This window comes from Cricetulus griseus, chromosome 6 (assembly GCF_003668045.3).
Source record: "Cricetulus griseus strain 17A/GY chromosome 6, alternate assembly CriGri-PICRH-1.0, whole genome shotgun sequence".
Lineage (NCBI taxonomy): Eukaryota > Metazoa > Chordata > Mammalia > Rodentia > Cricetidae > Cricetulus > Cricetulus griseus.
Genome location: NC_048599.1, coordinates 96,812,202 through 96,829,348, shown reverse-complemented (window position 1 = coordinate 96,829,348; position 17,147 = coordinate 96,812,202). Strand labels below are relative to the sequence as shown.

Sequence of the window (17,147 nt, the reverse complement as noted above, 5' to 3'; positions counted from 1 at the left end):
GCTTCCGAAAGGTTTTTGCAGCTAAAGACTGGGGCTTGCTATAGAAATCTGCTTGGTCAGCTTGGTGTGTGTTCAAACCTTAATGTGGGACGAAGTTAGCATTTCCTTAAGCCTATTGTGGAAGCTGTTCCCAAAATGAGTCATACATCAGTTATCACTGGGGGGAGGATCTTTAAAAGAGAGAGAGTTTTCTCTCCAGGCAGTCTCCTTTTAATTGCTATGGGGTTCAGCCCAGGCATCATGAGTTTTGAAAGATCTCCAGGTGATTTTAATGGGCTTCAAAATGTGGGAACACAGCCTTGGGGTAATTTTTGAGCCATGGGATTTGGAAGCCAGTTAATAGATAATCCTTCCAAATATTAGGCAGATAGCACTGAAAACACTTGAATTATGTATCCAAGCAGGCTCATTATACATTCTGAATTGATGTTTCCTCTTTTTGTTTACTCTCTCAATTCACCTCTCTAGTTTCCTGGGATCAATTCCATAATTAACTACACAGAGATACTCAGGCTCTGCTTTTTCAGAGAATCCAAACAAAATGATTAATACCAGGAGTGGTCCCAGGAAGCCAGCTCCGGTAGTAGGATCCTGAATTTGAACAGCATAGAGTCTGAAAACAAAAGGCCTGTACTGGTGAGACATGGGCTGACGACATGGCTAAGCAGCAGTGGTAGTGATACTGGAAGTGGAAAACAGAGGGGTGCTGGGATAGGGTACAGAGGGAAATAAAGCCGAGGCTTAAGTTATGGAAGATAGGAAAATAGCAAGTCCAAGGGTGATTTAAAGATGGTTTTGGGGGTGTGGATAGGAATGGCCCACATGTGAATGCTTAGTAATCAGGGAGTGGCACTATTTGACAAGGATTAGGAGGACTGGGACATGTGGCCTTGTTGGAGAAAGTGTGTCATTGGCATGGGCTGTGTTCAAAAGCCTACAGCAGGCCCAGTCGGATTCTCTTCCTGTTGTCTGTGGATCAGGATGCAGAACTCTCAGCTACTTCTTTAGCACCATGTCTTCCTGCACGCTGCTATGCTCCCTACCATGGTGATAATGAACTAAGCCTCTGAAACTGTAAGCAAAGCCCTACTCAAATATGTTCTTTTATAAGACTTTCCTTGGTCATGGGGTCCCTTTATAGCAATAGAACAGTGACTAAGACAGTGGTAAGATTATTGGCTTCCATTAATAACTTTAAAAGCCTTAGAAAAAGAAGCTGATTGGTTTGGGTTGTTGAGGGTAAACTCAGGGCACAGTGGGAATGCCAACAAGGAAGGAGATTTTTTATGCTCGGTGGCCAAAGGCCACCGAGCATAAAAGCCCAGCGAAGAGATTCTGTGAGGATGATGGCAAAGCTTAGGTTCTGTTAGATAGTAGGAGGGATCCTGGAAGCAGAGATTGGTCCCCGAGGACTGATGAACGTAAGTGCTTTGAATCCCTAGATTCTCCTAAACTGAAAAAAATCAGTTTTCTTTCTCTTTCTCCAAGTGAGTTCCCTCTTTGGTCTGGAGATGAGTAACCACCTCTGATGTGGTGGCTCTATCATTAATGACGTGTGACGTCTCAACATGCGACCATTACCCTCTTTCCTGGTGAAAGATCATTAACTGTTATCCAATGATAGTACATCCTAGGACAGAGCAGTGTATGCTTCCAGAGACACAGAAGACCTGGGCACTGTGTACCAGCCAGAGCAGGAGACCACTATTGGGAAAGGGTTTTTGAGAGAATTGCGCCAGAGAGACTATAAGGGTGAGTGGAGAACAATGCATTGTGAATACAACTCTCTTACGACTTCTGATTTAATGTCTTGGTAGGGACAAGTGGATCTGTCCTCAATGGAATTTGGGAATGAATCCTTGAAATTCGAACACAACAAGCCCATAGTTAGTGAAATGGAGTGGCTAGATATACCATGGTAGAGTAGAAGAAAGTGGATCGAGAGCTTGGGGAGAACAATATTAGATTTGAGTTTAGCAACTGAGAGCTTACACCTTTAGTGGGGCTGGAAGCCTTCCTTTGTCACATTGAAAGCTACAGTGGGGAGCACTGCATTTGTATTTGTTTACTTATATTGTTTTTATTGACTTTCACTTATTGTAAATAGAGATGAGGTTCAGAAGGGAATTCCTATGAAAGGGCATGGTGTACTTTCACCATATTTACTCCACATACCAACCCCTTCCTTTCCTTTCCCTACCCCCAGTCCTCTTTCTTTTCCTCAATAGTCCTACTTGTACTGTCATGTAATTAATTCATATATATATGAAAATTTCATATATATTTCATATATATATATATATATATATATATATATATATATATATGAAATCCGGGATCTACATAAGAAAGAAAATGTGAGAACTCCCTGAGTTTGACTCATTTAGATGAACATAATCTTGACTTCAATCCATAGTCCTATAAATAAGGTAATTTCATTACTCTTCATGGTTGAATAAAACTCCATTACGTATGGATACCACATTTGCTTCACCCTCATCTGTTCACAGACAGCTGGGCTGGCCCCACAGCATGCCAACTGTGAAGAGCACTTGCATGTTTGCAAATCTCTCTGAGGCTGTTGTCCCCTTGTGCCAAGCTTGCGTTAAGAAGGGATAATACCATCTAGGTACATTTTTCAGTATCAGGCGGATGGATAGAATTTTAAGAGCCCAGAATCAAGTGCCAGAATTTACCTGACAGCAACAAAATAATATAATAGACAGCAAAGCCAGGAAGGCAACCAGTGACTAAAGGGGTACTGCCTCTGTGGATGAAATAGAGGGCATGCCACCTAGGGCTTCTCTTGGTTTATATAATAAAAAGCTGACCACTTCTGGCAGAAAGACAGCTCATGTCATCCACTGCAATGGAAAGTTGTTTTCCTCTACCCTCTTCCAGCACAGCTGAGTTGTCATTGTGATAGCCCATTAATTGCAGGAAAGGTAGGGCCTCTGGCAGAAGACTCCTGCAATGTAACCACAAGAACAAGCAACAAGCATCCCTCAGTCCTTTTTCAGAAGACCCATGGCCATTTACCATAAGCAACTATGTTTTGAATATTGGGGAATTTGATAAGGGAAGCAAAATGTAGACACATTCTGTGGCTCTCTCATCCTTTCCCAGTGAGCTGCTTGGGGAATTTGTGCTTCTCATCCTATTCCCTCAGGCTCATTTTATATGGAAACTTGACTCTAGGTGTGGTAAAGGGCAGTGCCACCAAACACAAGGTAAAACCTGCCGTGAACCTAAAGCCTTAACAAGCATATGATCATTTTGGCCTTCTTGTACCATTACATAAAGTAGCAAAATTAAGACATGGCAACTTGGCTAGAGGTAAGATCTCTATTACTATGAAGAACTGGAGGGCATAACAAAAGGAGAAGGGACTCTGCCTTGCAACCTCGAGATTCACTAGAAAGCCTCCTAGTGTTCATCTGGCTTGTGACAACATAGACAACAGTTATAGCAATCATGGCTAAGAAGAAGGGGAAGTCAGCCACAGACTTCAATCCCTCTAAGAATGAAGACTGAATCACCACATGTAACCCAGTCCTTTCTTCGTACTGCCCCACAGAGAGGTGAATATAAAACGGAAGTGATGGGAATAAGTGGTACTCTGAGGACGAATTGCAGGACAGGCTGACATTTATCCACTAACCTTTCTATATTGAGTTTTTGTACCAACTCCTGACAACAAACACCTTGAAGTAGCATTTAACTTAGTTTGTTGTTGTTGTAAGTAGTACAAGCAGCTAGAGGCACAGAAAGAAAGGAAAAGGAAGGTTGAATTGGAAGCTGAAGTGGTCAGTGGAAAGGTATATGCCAAAAATGTATTTCTTGTGAATTTAATTCATGTGCTTTTTAAAAAGATGGACAGGAACTAGTTTATAATAAATCATTACCTTAAGAATTTATGCCTACAAAGTCTGTTATCATTTTATATTATGCAATATTTTTCTTGTGAACATTGTGAAGACTTCACAACACTAACATTTGCCCCAGATGTTTTCTTAAATAATATTAATAATATTTTTCTTATTTGAGAATATCATGCAATGTATTTTGATCATATTTGTACCCTGCAACTTTTCACAAATTAACCCACACTTCCCTACCCACTCAATTTCATGTTTCTTTCTTTTTTAAAAAGCCCATTAAGACAAATTAGTGTTGCCCAAATATTATTTGGATGTAGGGCTTGCCCTGGAGAGTGGACCAACTACCAAGGTTCATACTCTTTAAAGAAATTGGAGTCCACCTCCCCAGCAGCTATCAAATGTCAATAGCTCCTTGCCTAGGGTTGGGACTTAATGCTTATCTTCACACTGGGGTTTTGTCTGTCTTGACTTTGAATAGAACTTGTTCATGCTGTCACAAACATTGTGAGTTGACTCTGAACAGAAATTGTGCTTGCTGTCACAATCATTGTGAGTTCATATGTACAAGTGCCCTCTTGTATCCAGAAACACTTTTTCCCATTTAGTCACCTACTACCTGAGTCTTACAATCTTTCCACCCACTTTTATAAATGATCACTGTGCTTGGGAAAGGGTACATGATATAGCTGTCTCATCGGTGGCCGAACACTCAAGTCTCTTATCCTCTGAGTGTTGACAGTTGTGGGTCTCTGTGTTAATTTTCATCTACTGAAAGAATAAGCTTCTCTGATATGGATTGAGCTATGCATTGATCTCTGGGTATAGCAGTAAGTCAATAGGAGTTGTTTTAAAACTGTCTTTACTCAGCAGGATAATACTACTAGGTTCTCCATTAGGGCTAATTATGTATTGAGTCATAGTTCTTGGCACAAACAACTGCCAGGTTTGGGTGCCATCTCATGGAGCAGGTCTTAAATCCAATCATAAAGAACTTGGTTACTCCTGTGATGGTCATGCCACTATTGCAACAGTGGGCATATCTTGCCAAGACCATTATTATTATGGATCACAGGATTTGTAGCTGGTTAAAATAGATGTTTGTTTTTCTTCTCTGGTAGTTTGCATAACACCTTCCAGCACTATGAAAGCAACTCAGTATGTATGAAGGTTGTCAATACCCATTTGATTTTTCCATTCCTTTTTTCCCTTTTTCATTTTTTGGTTTCATCTCACATTCCAACCACAACTCCCCCTCCCACCTCTCCAATTTCTCCATTCTTTATGACTTAAGTATATGGTATCTTCAGCAATAGGGTCTTACCTTCAAGTTCTGGGGAGTAACAGAGATCAATAACATAAGCCTGTCATGTTTGTAGATCTGTAAGATCCCACTGGCCAGTAACACAAGAAGAGATACCATTTTTGATGTTGGGGTTTTATTTTCTAGCAGGTGGTGTCTTGTCAGGATATTGTTTCTCCATTATAGGGCAGCTCCACTTCAGTTCTAAGTTACCTTGTCATTGCTGTGATGGCACATCATGGTCAAGGCCATTTATAAAGGAAAGCATTTTATTGAGATCTTATTTGCAGCTTGAGAGGGTGAATTGATAATTATCATGGCAGAGAGCAGGGCAGCAGCGCTGGAGCAGTAGCTAAGAGCTTACATCATATCTGCAAACATGAGGCAGAAAGACAAAAAGCTAGTTCACAATGGAGTGTGCTTTTTTAAAAAATAAATTTTTATTTAAATTAAAAACAATCTTATTTTACATACCAATCGCAGTTCCCTCTCCCTCCAGCCCTCCCACATGCCCCACCAATCTCTCATCACACCCATTATCCACTTCCCAGGGAGGGAGAGGCCTCCTATGAGGGATCATCAAAGTCTGTCACATCATTTGGAGCAGGACCTAGGCCCTTCCCCATTTATCTAGGCTGAGAGATTGTCTCTCCATAGGGAATGGGCTTCCAAAGTCCATGCATGCACTAGGGATAAATAATGGTTCCACTGCCAGAGACCCCATAGACTGCCCAGGCCTCCCAACTGACACCCATGTTCAGAGGACCTGGTCCAGTCCTATGCTGGTTCCCCAGCTGTCAGACTGGGGTCCGTGAGCTCCCACTTTCTCAGGTCAGCTGTTTCTCTGGGTTTCCCCAGCATGGTCTTGACCCCTTTGCTCATTCCTCCTCCCTCCCAGGAATTCAGTTCACTGCTTTGCTGTGGATCTCTGTTTTTGCTTCCATCAGCTACCGGATGAAAGCTCTAGGATGGCATATAAGGTAGTCATCAATCTCATTATCCGGGGAGGGTATTTAAGGTAGCCTCTCCACTATTGCTTGGATTCTTAGTTGGGTCATCCTTGTGGATCCCTGGACATTTCCCTAGTGCCAGATTTCTCTTTCAACCTGTAACAGCTCCCTCTAAATCCCAAAGTGTCATCTATTCCTCCCGCCCCCACCCTCACCCCTGGCCCCATGACACACCTCCTCCGACAATGCCATACCTCTTAATCCTTCCCAAACAGTTTCACCAACTGTAGAACAAACATTTACATATTTCAGCTTGTGGGGCTTATTGTTATTGAATTCATCACAAACTTTAAAAAAATATATTTACCTGGTTCTTATCTTACCAATCCTTTCAGTGCCCACTTCCTAAGTTAAATGCCCCCACAACAAAGGGAATGTAGCCAAGGAAAGCTGAACATTTTTAATTGCTCCTTTCTCACAGATTTTTCTTTTCCTCTGATAATTTTCAACAGAGACATAAAGCTGTTGTGGAAGGTAGGGGGAGAACACACACATTTTAGTGACCCCTCCCTGTGCTGCCTGAATGGAATTCTTCTCCTTCTCTGAGGTGGTATTCTATCTCCTCTGGGTGCGTGGTTACGACTTAGGTAAATGTGGGGCAGCTGTGATGTGAGCTTGTCACCTTTTTGTTCCAAGAAAGTCTGTGCATGTTAACTGTGTCTCCAGGTAGGGGAATGATGTGCAATGTCTTTTCTTACTGAATAAAAAGGGAATAAGGAGATGGTTTTTGTTACATTTGCTCCGGGCAAATTTGAGCACTTAGTTCAGATTTACCTTGATATAACAAATTGGCTTTGCAATTCTTCTCCACAGAGTTTGAACCTCATCAAACTGCCAGCAGTAACTATTTTATATCTGCAGGCACTTTGGATATTTGCTACATCTTTATATAAATTGAGTAATACACAGTTGAACTCCTGGTTGACTATATGTCTTCAGAGTTTATGTTTTCTTTGAAATATTTTTCTATTTTAGTTTTACTTTGGAAGTGTTGGTGTCCCGATTGTCTGCTTTTCATTGGTGCTTTTGGAAATGTTGCTGCACTTCTTATTTGTTAGAGCATTCATTTCTCTGAAGGAAGAGAATTCTGGGGATGCCTCCTTTTGTGGATTTTATTTTTCAAAGCCTTGCCATGGATCTTAAAGTTGAAAAACAAAGACATGAATAATTCCAAGTTTATAGGAAGAATGTTTTAGAGAGAGGTCTACAGGTTAATTTTCAGGGGAAATTAGTGGTATAGCCACTGGACTGTGAAAATAAAATGTGAAAACTTGAATAGGTTAAATATTCAGGCATGGCCTTAGAGAATAGCCCTCCAGTTTGCTGTTGAGAAGGCAGACCAGTGAATCAAAATGGACCCCCCCTTTATATTCTCAATGTTAATGGAGCTATAATGTGATATATTTTTTAAGAAGTGTCTTCCCTCAACCTCATGGCAAGTGCGTGATTTTTTTAAGTGGGCTCAATGTTGACTCATACAACAACTAAGCCAGAAATAGAACTTCCCGTTTGTTTAAAGTGTAGTAATGATATTAAGTACAGGAGCCTCAAAAGGAGCACAGAAAGACAGGAAACTGTGGTTTGAAATGTAACAATGTACATAGTTGAACATAACCTAATGAAAACAATGTTGTTTAAGCTTTGGCAAATGTGAGCATTTCTACATACAGTGCGGCTGCTGATTCATTTTGGAGTACTGCCTTTGGCAAACAAGTGCAGGCTCATCTTAAAACACTTATAGAACATTAAGAACCTAAGTGTTACTAAAATTTACTTAATTTATATGGAAAGGGAACTTCATATTTCAATAGGTCTCGCAGGGCTTTAGACATGGCTTGTCATTCATGAATATTGAGCAAAATAGGGGCATCCAGCTTCGTATTATAAAACCATATAGATCAGACCACAGCCTTCCCAGACTGCCATCTTCAGCATTAGCTCTTGACTTTACTCATAATAGAAATATTGAAAGTTTTCCTGTAAAATATGGGCTAGGAATTTTAGAACCTTTACTTTCCTATTTTATTCAACAGCCAAAAATGAAATGTGATTCTCCTAACATGGTGCTGGCATGAGGCACACTGTCTATTTCAATATCAATCCGTAATACACTCTAAAATGCTTGCTGGCAGTTGTGGCTACAGCCTGGACTGCTTGAAATGCCTCCATAATCTATCCTTAGCTGTGTTAGTCAAGTGTTTATGTTGCTGTGATGATATGCCTGGGGAACAGAACCCCTGAAAGCAGCAGGATTTGTTTTGGCTCTCGGCTCAGGGATTTTGGTTGTGTGGCTGGGTGGGCCCTGGTCATCAGCTTAACATGAATCAGGGAACCACTGTGCAGAGATTGTACTGGAGTAAAACTGTTCATCTCTGTTCTGGGAGGCAGAATGAGACAGGAAGGAGCCATAGACAAGGTACATCCTTCAAAGTCACACCTTAACTGACCCATTTCCACCAACCAGGACCTTCCTCCTGGTTAGCATCACCTTCTATCAATGCCATTACACTATGCATCCATGAGTAGGTTACATCACTGACAAGGTCAGAGATCTTATGATCTAATCACTTCCCCAAAGTCTCATCTCTAAACAATATATTAGAGACCAGGACTTCGACACATACATTTTGGAGAAACTCATTATTTAAATCAACATCCACTGACTGGTGCTCTGTCCTGAAGTCATACTTCAGCAAGTGGTTTTTTTGTTCCCTTGTCATTTCTTTGGACACTATATGACTGAGAACTCTGTTTTTTTTTTTTTTTTTTAAGAATACTGCTATAGCCTTGTTGGAGAGTTTAAAGGACAAGGAGATCCTCCATTGTGATGAGAAACGTCATTTAGAATGTCCATATGGTACCAGAAGAGAAAAATCCAGGCTTCCAGATGAGCAGTTTTTTCCAAATTTGCTGCTTAGCCAGCAGATCTCGCCTCCTTGAGTTGTTGATACTGTCTCTGAGTGTCAATACATTCAGGTCAGCATCTGTGTGTTGCTTTATGCCTTTGGAGTTGATGCTACTCAGTAAACCGCAATCCCTTTGTGGGGATGATGTTGGAAACCCACAGATTAATCTTCTCAGGTTGTGCTTTCTTTCATTTATTCTGTGATAGTGCTCTTGCCATCTCCAGTTCTACTTCGTATTAAAGACAGAACCTCTGCTTGCTCTAATAATAGGTTTTAAGTCAGGAGGAAGAGAGCTTTAACTCAGTTGGCATGGAGGGCAGAATATACGGTGCACTGAATAAACAAAGACCTAGAAGGCTTTTGTCAGCCTAAAATACTCCCTGCGATTGTTTTTGATGAAATAATAATAATTATAGTGACGGCTGAGGCTTGCCACTGAAAACCTGTAATTTTTAGCAGCTGTGTCACGACCATAACAGCTACTGGCATGTATAAAATAAAATGTACGTTTCCCTGAACTGTGATTGCCCCTATATGTAAATACCCTATTACTTGCTGGGCCTGCTTTTTAATTGTCAACTTACCTGAAGCCATCCTGAAAATTCATATAACTTCAAAAGTTTTGTCTTATGAACTCCTAAGGGATTTTGAAGACAATGATTATTTTAAAATAATTAATAGAATTGATCTAAATACAGTTTATTAGGGAAAATTTGGTTATGCATAGTTCCAATCACATGGATTGCTGCACACCTAGCATCAACTAATTAGCTATTTAGAAGATGGAAATCTGCCCAACACCAGTGACATCAAAGGACTCTATGGTAGGAGATGATATGTAAATGTGATCTTCACAGTAACCAACTACCTTATTTCCAAAGTTGTATTTGTGCTGTCAATAATTTATCAAAGAGGGATGGAAGCCCTTCTGAGATTCTGTTTAATATATTTCATGATGTAACAGGATTTGCTAGACAAATGCCTACTACCTTCAAAGAGAACACAGTTGGTATAGTTGCTTGGTGTTGGGAAGAGTAAAAGAATCAGGTCTGTCTTTAGAGATTTCAGTTCTGTTAGGAAAGGTAGGCATGTTAATTTGAGATAAGAACATTAATCTGGAATCAACAGAGGTATAGATGTTCACAGGTGATGATGTACAGTCTAATGACAGAGGAAAGAATTCAAAAGGAAGAATTTAGCACCACATGGTGACAGGTACGTGGCTAATTTGATTTTCTTGTTTGCTGCAGCCATCCAAGGATCTGGAGTCAGGGTCCAGAGGGAGGCAATACTTATACTGGAGGAGAGCAGTGGTGCTCAAAAATAGAAGGAAATATTCAGAGTAGACAACACCATGGGTGTGTCCAGTAGACACGTAATGAGTCTTGATTGAAGAACGAAGGAGGGAGAAGAGAGGGGATTATGGACCAAACAAAGGACAAGAAAAGGGATGTGGATATCAGAAGATCCAAAGTGTACAGAGCATGGAGAATTCATTGCAATAGGCAATCTTGCACGTAATTTGTATTCCTCCTGCTCCCAGCAGAATCAGAGCTGGGAGGGGACCAACTTTATTAGCAAATTTATACCAGAATGTGGATATATTCCTTTAATTCCTACTTTCTCCCCTCCAGATTTTGTTATTATTATATATGTAAATGGAAAATTATGTGTCAATCAGCAAAATGAACTAAATCTTTCTTAAGTTGGTGTGAAATCATAAATTTGTTTGAAAACAATATTTCATGCTGGCTTTTCATAAACAATTTGATATCCCTTCACAGTCTGGATGAAGCTGTCTTGCTCGACAGGGAGATAGAGAAAATACACAATGTTGTGGCCTCTGGTCCTGAAATAAAAATAGTGGTTTGATTAAATGCCAGTTGGTTGTAAACGATAACCCACGTAAACAGTGGGAAATCATTACACTTAAGCAGTGAATTCTAATTTAATTTTATGGCCTTTGGAAAGAAATCCCTCAGGCCAGTCAGCAGAAGTTAAGCGATGGTGACTGAGCTAAGGCTTAGAGGGATTACAGCTAGGCTGGGCCAGCTCTGGGGTGCCCTATCTCTGCAGAGTGGAACTGTCCACACCCATCCTTCCCTGTGTTCTTCTAAACAGGTCATTTTAAGGTTTGGCCATCCCAATGAATTTTCCCATTTTATGTCCATGTTTTTTATTGCTTGCTGCATTTAAAGTACCCCCACAAATTTGGTACTTCTAAACAAGGATTTTATTATAAATAACAGTTCCTCCTCTCCCTTTCTTCCCCTTTCTCCTTCTTTGTAATAGAGAGAAATTCCACATTTTATTGTGTGTAATCAATGCATTTTGCTTGTTATATTTACTTTAAAAATCATTTCTTTTACACGCTTATTCTTTGACAGTGTCATCTAAGTTTTGATGTAATTGGATCATATATTCCTGTTAACTATCTCTTACTGTCTCTCAAATCTGCTGAATGCCTGTGGGTCCCTGAGAAAGCTCCTTCTATTTTCATGACTTTTTTGTTTTGTTTTTAAAGGTTTTGTAATCCACTGAGTTTAATTAGAGTTATTTGCATGAGCATATGTGGAAGGTTTATTTATTAGAGCATGTGAAACTAGCCAGTGGTTGCACCACTGAAGAAAGTGCCCCCCATCATTAACTGCCCATGAGTCCTTAAGGAGAGCTGGGGCCTCTAATTTTCCTTCTCCAGCCATGATGGAATGTTGCTAGGATCAATCTTGTGCAAGTCTTATGAGGAAATCACAGCTGCTATGATTGTGTGAGTGGAATGGCCATGTCCTGTTTAGAACACAGCTCCATACTCCTCCTCTGGTTCCTACATTCTTTCTGCCCCTTCTTACTAAATGTCCCCTGCACTTTGGAGGGAGTGATATAGATGTGCTATTTAGGGCCAAGTTTTCATATGTAACCATTTGATTTGAGAGGGCTTCCATCAGAGCTTAGCTGGGTGATTCTTCTCCTGTTTAAGGTGTTTGTTGTATGGGTCCATTCATGACTTATGTTTGGGGGCTTGGCCAGTCTGAAGGGAAAAAAAGAGAATTTACTCAAAAGTCTGCTAGATTGAGGCCCAAAGCTGAGTTCACATAGATCTTTGTCTTTAGCACATGACTTATATCCTCCTAGTGTGGTCTCTCCAGCATGGGTGTAAACTTCTCACAAGGTGACTAAAACAGGCCAAAGTAGAAGCTGCCATCTTTGTAAAAGTAAGACAGAGGCTAGAATACTATCACTTTCACTAAGCAGACTGGTCAAGATAATAACAGGCTAGCCTAGGCTCAAAGGGATAGTAAATATATTTCATGTCTTGAAAATATATAGTCAATAATTTGTTATTTGTAATCCACTGGCATGCAGAACCAGAGTCTTATAGACAAATACATCTTGGAAAGTCTAACATTGTTAATGTATATACCAGTCAATTACCAAAATTTATAAGTGATTATTTCCTTGTGCAGTACCAAATAGGTACAATTAAGGGAAGATTGACAATTTGTAAATTAAACATAAATAGGTAAGAGATGTTTCTTATAAACATGTGATGTGCAGATTGGATAATTAGCTGATGTCTTGGCCTCTAGCCATTATGTGACTAGTTGTATTGTGCTCATGCTCTACAGTTATTTCTCATTAAACTGTGTATGTCCTGAGTTTTTATCAAACCCTAAACTATATTCTTTGTCGGATGCTGTGGATGTGTACACCAGGCAATAGATGCAATATACCCACTTGTCCTGACAGCAGGCATGTTTTAAGAATCACTCTGCTTCTTCTAATCCTGTTGAGCTTGTCTGTGTTGGCACTGACTGACAGCAAAAGCAATAACATGTAAAGGCACCTGCTGGCATTGATTTGGCTTTACAGTCAGAGAAGACAAAGGGAGATTACTTTCCAGCATTTTGTGCCAGGACTGTTGATCTAATCTGATCTACACAGGGGCTCTTATAAAGATGCAAGTTGTTTTAGGCAGGCATCTGGAGCTGTCTGGCTAGAAGAGTTATTATGTATCAGAACAAATTAGGCAAAATTAGTACAGCATTCAAATGGCACCAGCACAGGTGTAACGTTGGCTGGCTGCTAAAATATGTCACATAGCAACACAATCACACTCATTAAGGAAGACTAAGTTATATAGACATGGTGTGAGAGCAGAAAATATCATAGGCCATTTGTTCAGTAGCCATGATATGACTGGATTAATTGGAGAATGTCACAATTTGCTTTTGAAATGTTTTGCATCAGATGAAGAAAGACAACGTAAGAAATGATGGGTATTTTTTTGAGATCTGCTTTTGGATTTCTTCCCTTGTTTCCATGCTTCAGCTGAAGAGGCATTTATTAACTTATTCGTGTTTGTACACGTTTTCCTGTATTCACACACTCAACAGGATTTATTGAGGACTTGCTACTTACCAGGCACTGGGCCAGGAGCAAATGCTTGCTGGAGAGCAACATTAGGCACAGCTCCAGCTTCAAGGGGCTTCTAGAATATTTAGGGAGATAAGGAAATAAATAAACAACACATACATGATACACACTTAAATGGAGAGCTCTGTGTAAACTCTGTGTAAGGTAAGCTAAACGCTCACATTTTAGAATTCCAGAATTCCACGGTGTATGGTGAAGACTTTACTTCTTACTCTCCAGTTCAACCTGATTGTTGTTCTCTGTGAGGTAGCAACTGGGTAACTCTCCAAAAGAGGAAATTCAGGAGCCTGCTCCTTTTCCATTTCTGGTGGCTCTGCCCGTACTGTCAACAATTCCTCGATACTCTCCATTCAAATAGCAGGCAAGGGAAGGGCCAACAGAGTTGTGGATGGGATATTTGTTGAGTCTGTCTTAGAAATGGGGAACCTTATTTCTTACTACACTGTTATTCAGAACTCAGGCACATTGTCATGTTTAGCTCCAAGGGAGGAGAGAAAGTGTATTTGTTACCTGAAATGGTAATGGGATGTATTAACTAGTCGCTGCCATATGCTCATGAAGACAAATTAAAATACAGATAAATGAAAAACATCTAAGATATAAAGTCCTCAGGGACTTTATAGTTTTGTTGATGAACTATATAAATTAATATTGAAGTCATGTACATTATTGATATTTAAATGAAAAATTAAGAGAAGATACTTAAGCTATCAGTGACTCTCAGTCTTTACGGGTGTGAAGGGCTGAGTACCATGATGAAGTATTTGCTGAGATAGTGTCTAGTAAGTGTCACAACTGAGTCACATATTTGTTAAAGAGGCTTGAAATGTCCAGTGCGCACACACACCCTCATTGCACAGTTGGGTTATATATTCTGCCTTCTGTTAGAAAAGTCAACACCTACACTTAATGGCATTAATTCTAAGCTTTCTCTGAAGGAACCCAATCAAAGGGAATTTGATCCTTAACAGAATCACAGAATCTATTGGCCTGGTCATCATAATCTGTCAGTGAAAAGCAGAAGATCGTGAATGGAGCCTGTCCTTGCTTAATTGGTTTGGAGGCACAGGGCCAAAACTCTTTCCAAGATGGCTATAGATGATCCACACAGAATTCCAGAGCCATCTTTCTCATGAGCCTGGCCAGTGTAACATCTGGCAACTGGCTGACTGAAACTGGGATCACTGTACACTCAAGTTCTGGACTGGTTTGCAACAACACTTTTTCAAAGGAGAAAGGAACATCCTTTGCTCTCTCTCTCTCTCTCTCTCTCTCTCTCTCTCTCTCTGTGTGTGTGTGTGTGTGTGTGTGTGTGTGTGTGTGTGTGTGTGTGCACATGTGTGTCTCACACACATACCTGGGTGTACGGTGCCAGAGGTTGACATTGGTCTTTTACTCTGTTGTTCTCCACTACATTTTTTTTATAACAGAATCTCTCTTTTAAGCATATTCTTTATTGATTCTTTGGGAATTTCATGTCATGCACCCCAATCCCCCTCACCTCCCTGTCCCTCCATATATGCCCCTCACTACTGCAGTGCCATGCCCCCCAAAAGACCCACCAATTTAATTAAAAACAAACTAAGGCAAACAAAAATACCATCTTGTTCATCCTTCCTGTCTCTCCAAACCTCTTCATTCATCCTAATGGCACTGGGAGCTGCATTGTGTCACACATTATACCCCTTTGTCCAGTCAGATCCACCCAGAAATGTTCATTGCATTGAGCATTGGTCTGATTAAAGGCCTCTGACCTCTGGCATGCCATCATCAATGGACTTTCACCAAAACTCCTCTTAGATATCTAGCAGTTGTCCTGAGTCATGGATAGCCTGTGGCTATCATTCTGCAGGGCCAGTCCCTTCGCACAGTCCAGCAGTTTATAGATGGGGTAGATGTTGGGGTGAGCCAACCCAAGGCCCAGGATGTGGGTGTGGATGGTAGCTGAGCTGGTCAGTCTGGGCCACTGGGAACACCTGCCTCCTGTGATGTATGGATCTAGCTCTCCTAGGCCCATGCCATCAGGGCCAGCTCTTCCATGCTCTTGGTGAGGGATAGGACCATCTCTTCTGATTGTGGGGGCCAGCTCTCCCATGAGGGGCCAGGCAAGGTCTCAGCCACTACAGTGTTTAGCCAGGCGCAAGGCCAGTAAAGGGTGGGGCCAGCTCAGCATGGACCTCCAATTTCAGCAAATATGGTTCCTATGACCCCATCTGGTAACCCTGGACATGGACAACAGCTGTAGCAGGACAACAGACCCAGATATAGCTCTCAGCAGCAGCCCTGGCTGGGACAATACCATGGCCCAGGTGATAGCTCAGGCAACTAAGATTGTCATGGCCCCAGAGGAGGCCACATGGCTCTTGGACACTTGTATGGCTACAGGTGTGGCCTCGAACATGGGCCTGTATGGCCTTTGGTGGCAATTTGGGCCACTGATATCAACACAGACTCTGTTGTGGTAGGATAAGTGACCCAGACACAACCCTATGCTGCACTCTATGCTGGGTGTCTCTGTGGCTCCGGATGGCACCACAGTCCACTCAGTTTGGAATGGCCCTTGGCATTCCAAAGAGAACCCAAGACAGGTTCTCTTACTGAGACTGGAGCTTGCAGGTTCAGCTAGACTGGAAGACCAGTGATCCCTGAGGATCTGCCTGCCTCTTACTCCAGCCCCCACCAGGATAGAGACTAGTGCACTCTGGCTGATTTTTACCTGAGTGTTTAGGTCCTTATGCTTGTGCAACAAAAACTTTACATAATGAGCTGTCTCTCCAGCTCCCTCAGTGCATATATGTGTGCATTGAAAAATGCTTCTGTGTTGGAAACACTGAAGTTTGCTGTGTCTTTTGTTAACTTCTGCCCTGAGGGGCCCTGTGAATTGGAGATATGGCTCATAAGAACTTTGAATCACTAAACAAATTATAGCCTGTGTTTCATCCAGTTTTTTTAACATTGGTAAGGCTTCTGAAAATGATATATATTAATAATTCATGTTATACAAGTCAAAGGATTGGAGAATGCAGAACAGATACAGGTTAGTAGGAATAACCTTCGGGGAAGAGACAGGGATTAGGAAATGTCTCTGAAAATACTGTTTGCCGATGACCTGCTTTCTACTCACCTACAGTGTTCAGTGGTGTGTGGACTGCTGGGCCATCTCCAGGTTTATATATACCACTTGCTGGCTCTGGATCTGGTGTTCGGTATGTCAGCCAGTGTTCCCTCAAGCTTAAAAAACAGCTGCTGGAAAGGGATAGAGGAAAACCTGAGTGTAAATCATCAAATTGTCCCTCTCCACTTTCTAAGTAGATGTCTATTTTCAAAGTGAACATTTTCTAGTCATTCCAGATTTGGGGCTAATGAAAGCTTATCTCAATACACAGTCAAGTCAAATAATTTTTTCTTGCTTCTTTCAAGTAACTAGTCAAATGGAATTGTTTGTCTACAGCAATCGCTCTTGCCAGAGTCAGCTGTCACAGACTATGCTTGGTGTTCCAGAGGTCTTATGAGACCCAGCTGTCAGGCCTGGAAGAGAATTGTGCCACCGCCACAGGTCAAAGAGGAGAGTGTATTGTGCTCATGGGATGTTGTCATAGTACCAGTGGTGGCAGGG

General features: G+C 41.2%; 1 long non-coding RNA gene across 4 annotated transcripts in view; it reads right to left on the bottom strand.

The window, feature by feature from the left end:
* Positions 1–6,577: 6,577 nt before the first annotated feature.
* The window catches only part of LOC100773945, a 79,663-nt gene continuing 69,093 nt past the window's right edge, over positions 6,578–17,147 (bottom strand). For all 4 annotated transcript variants that reach the window (XR_003486294.2, XR_003486292.2, XR_003486295.2 and 1 more), the window contains 3 exons: positions 16,656–16,777; positions 13,517–13,586; positions 6,578–10,946 (listed from right to left, as the gene is read on the bottom strand). This is a non-coding gene — a long non-coding RNA (uncharacterized LOC100773945). The remainder of the gene's footprint in view (positions 10,947–13,516; positions 13,587–16,655; positions 16,778–17,147) is intronic.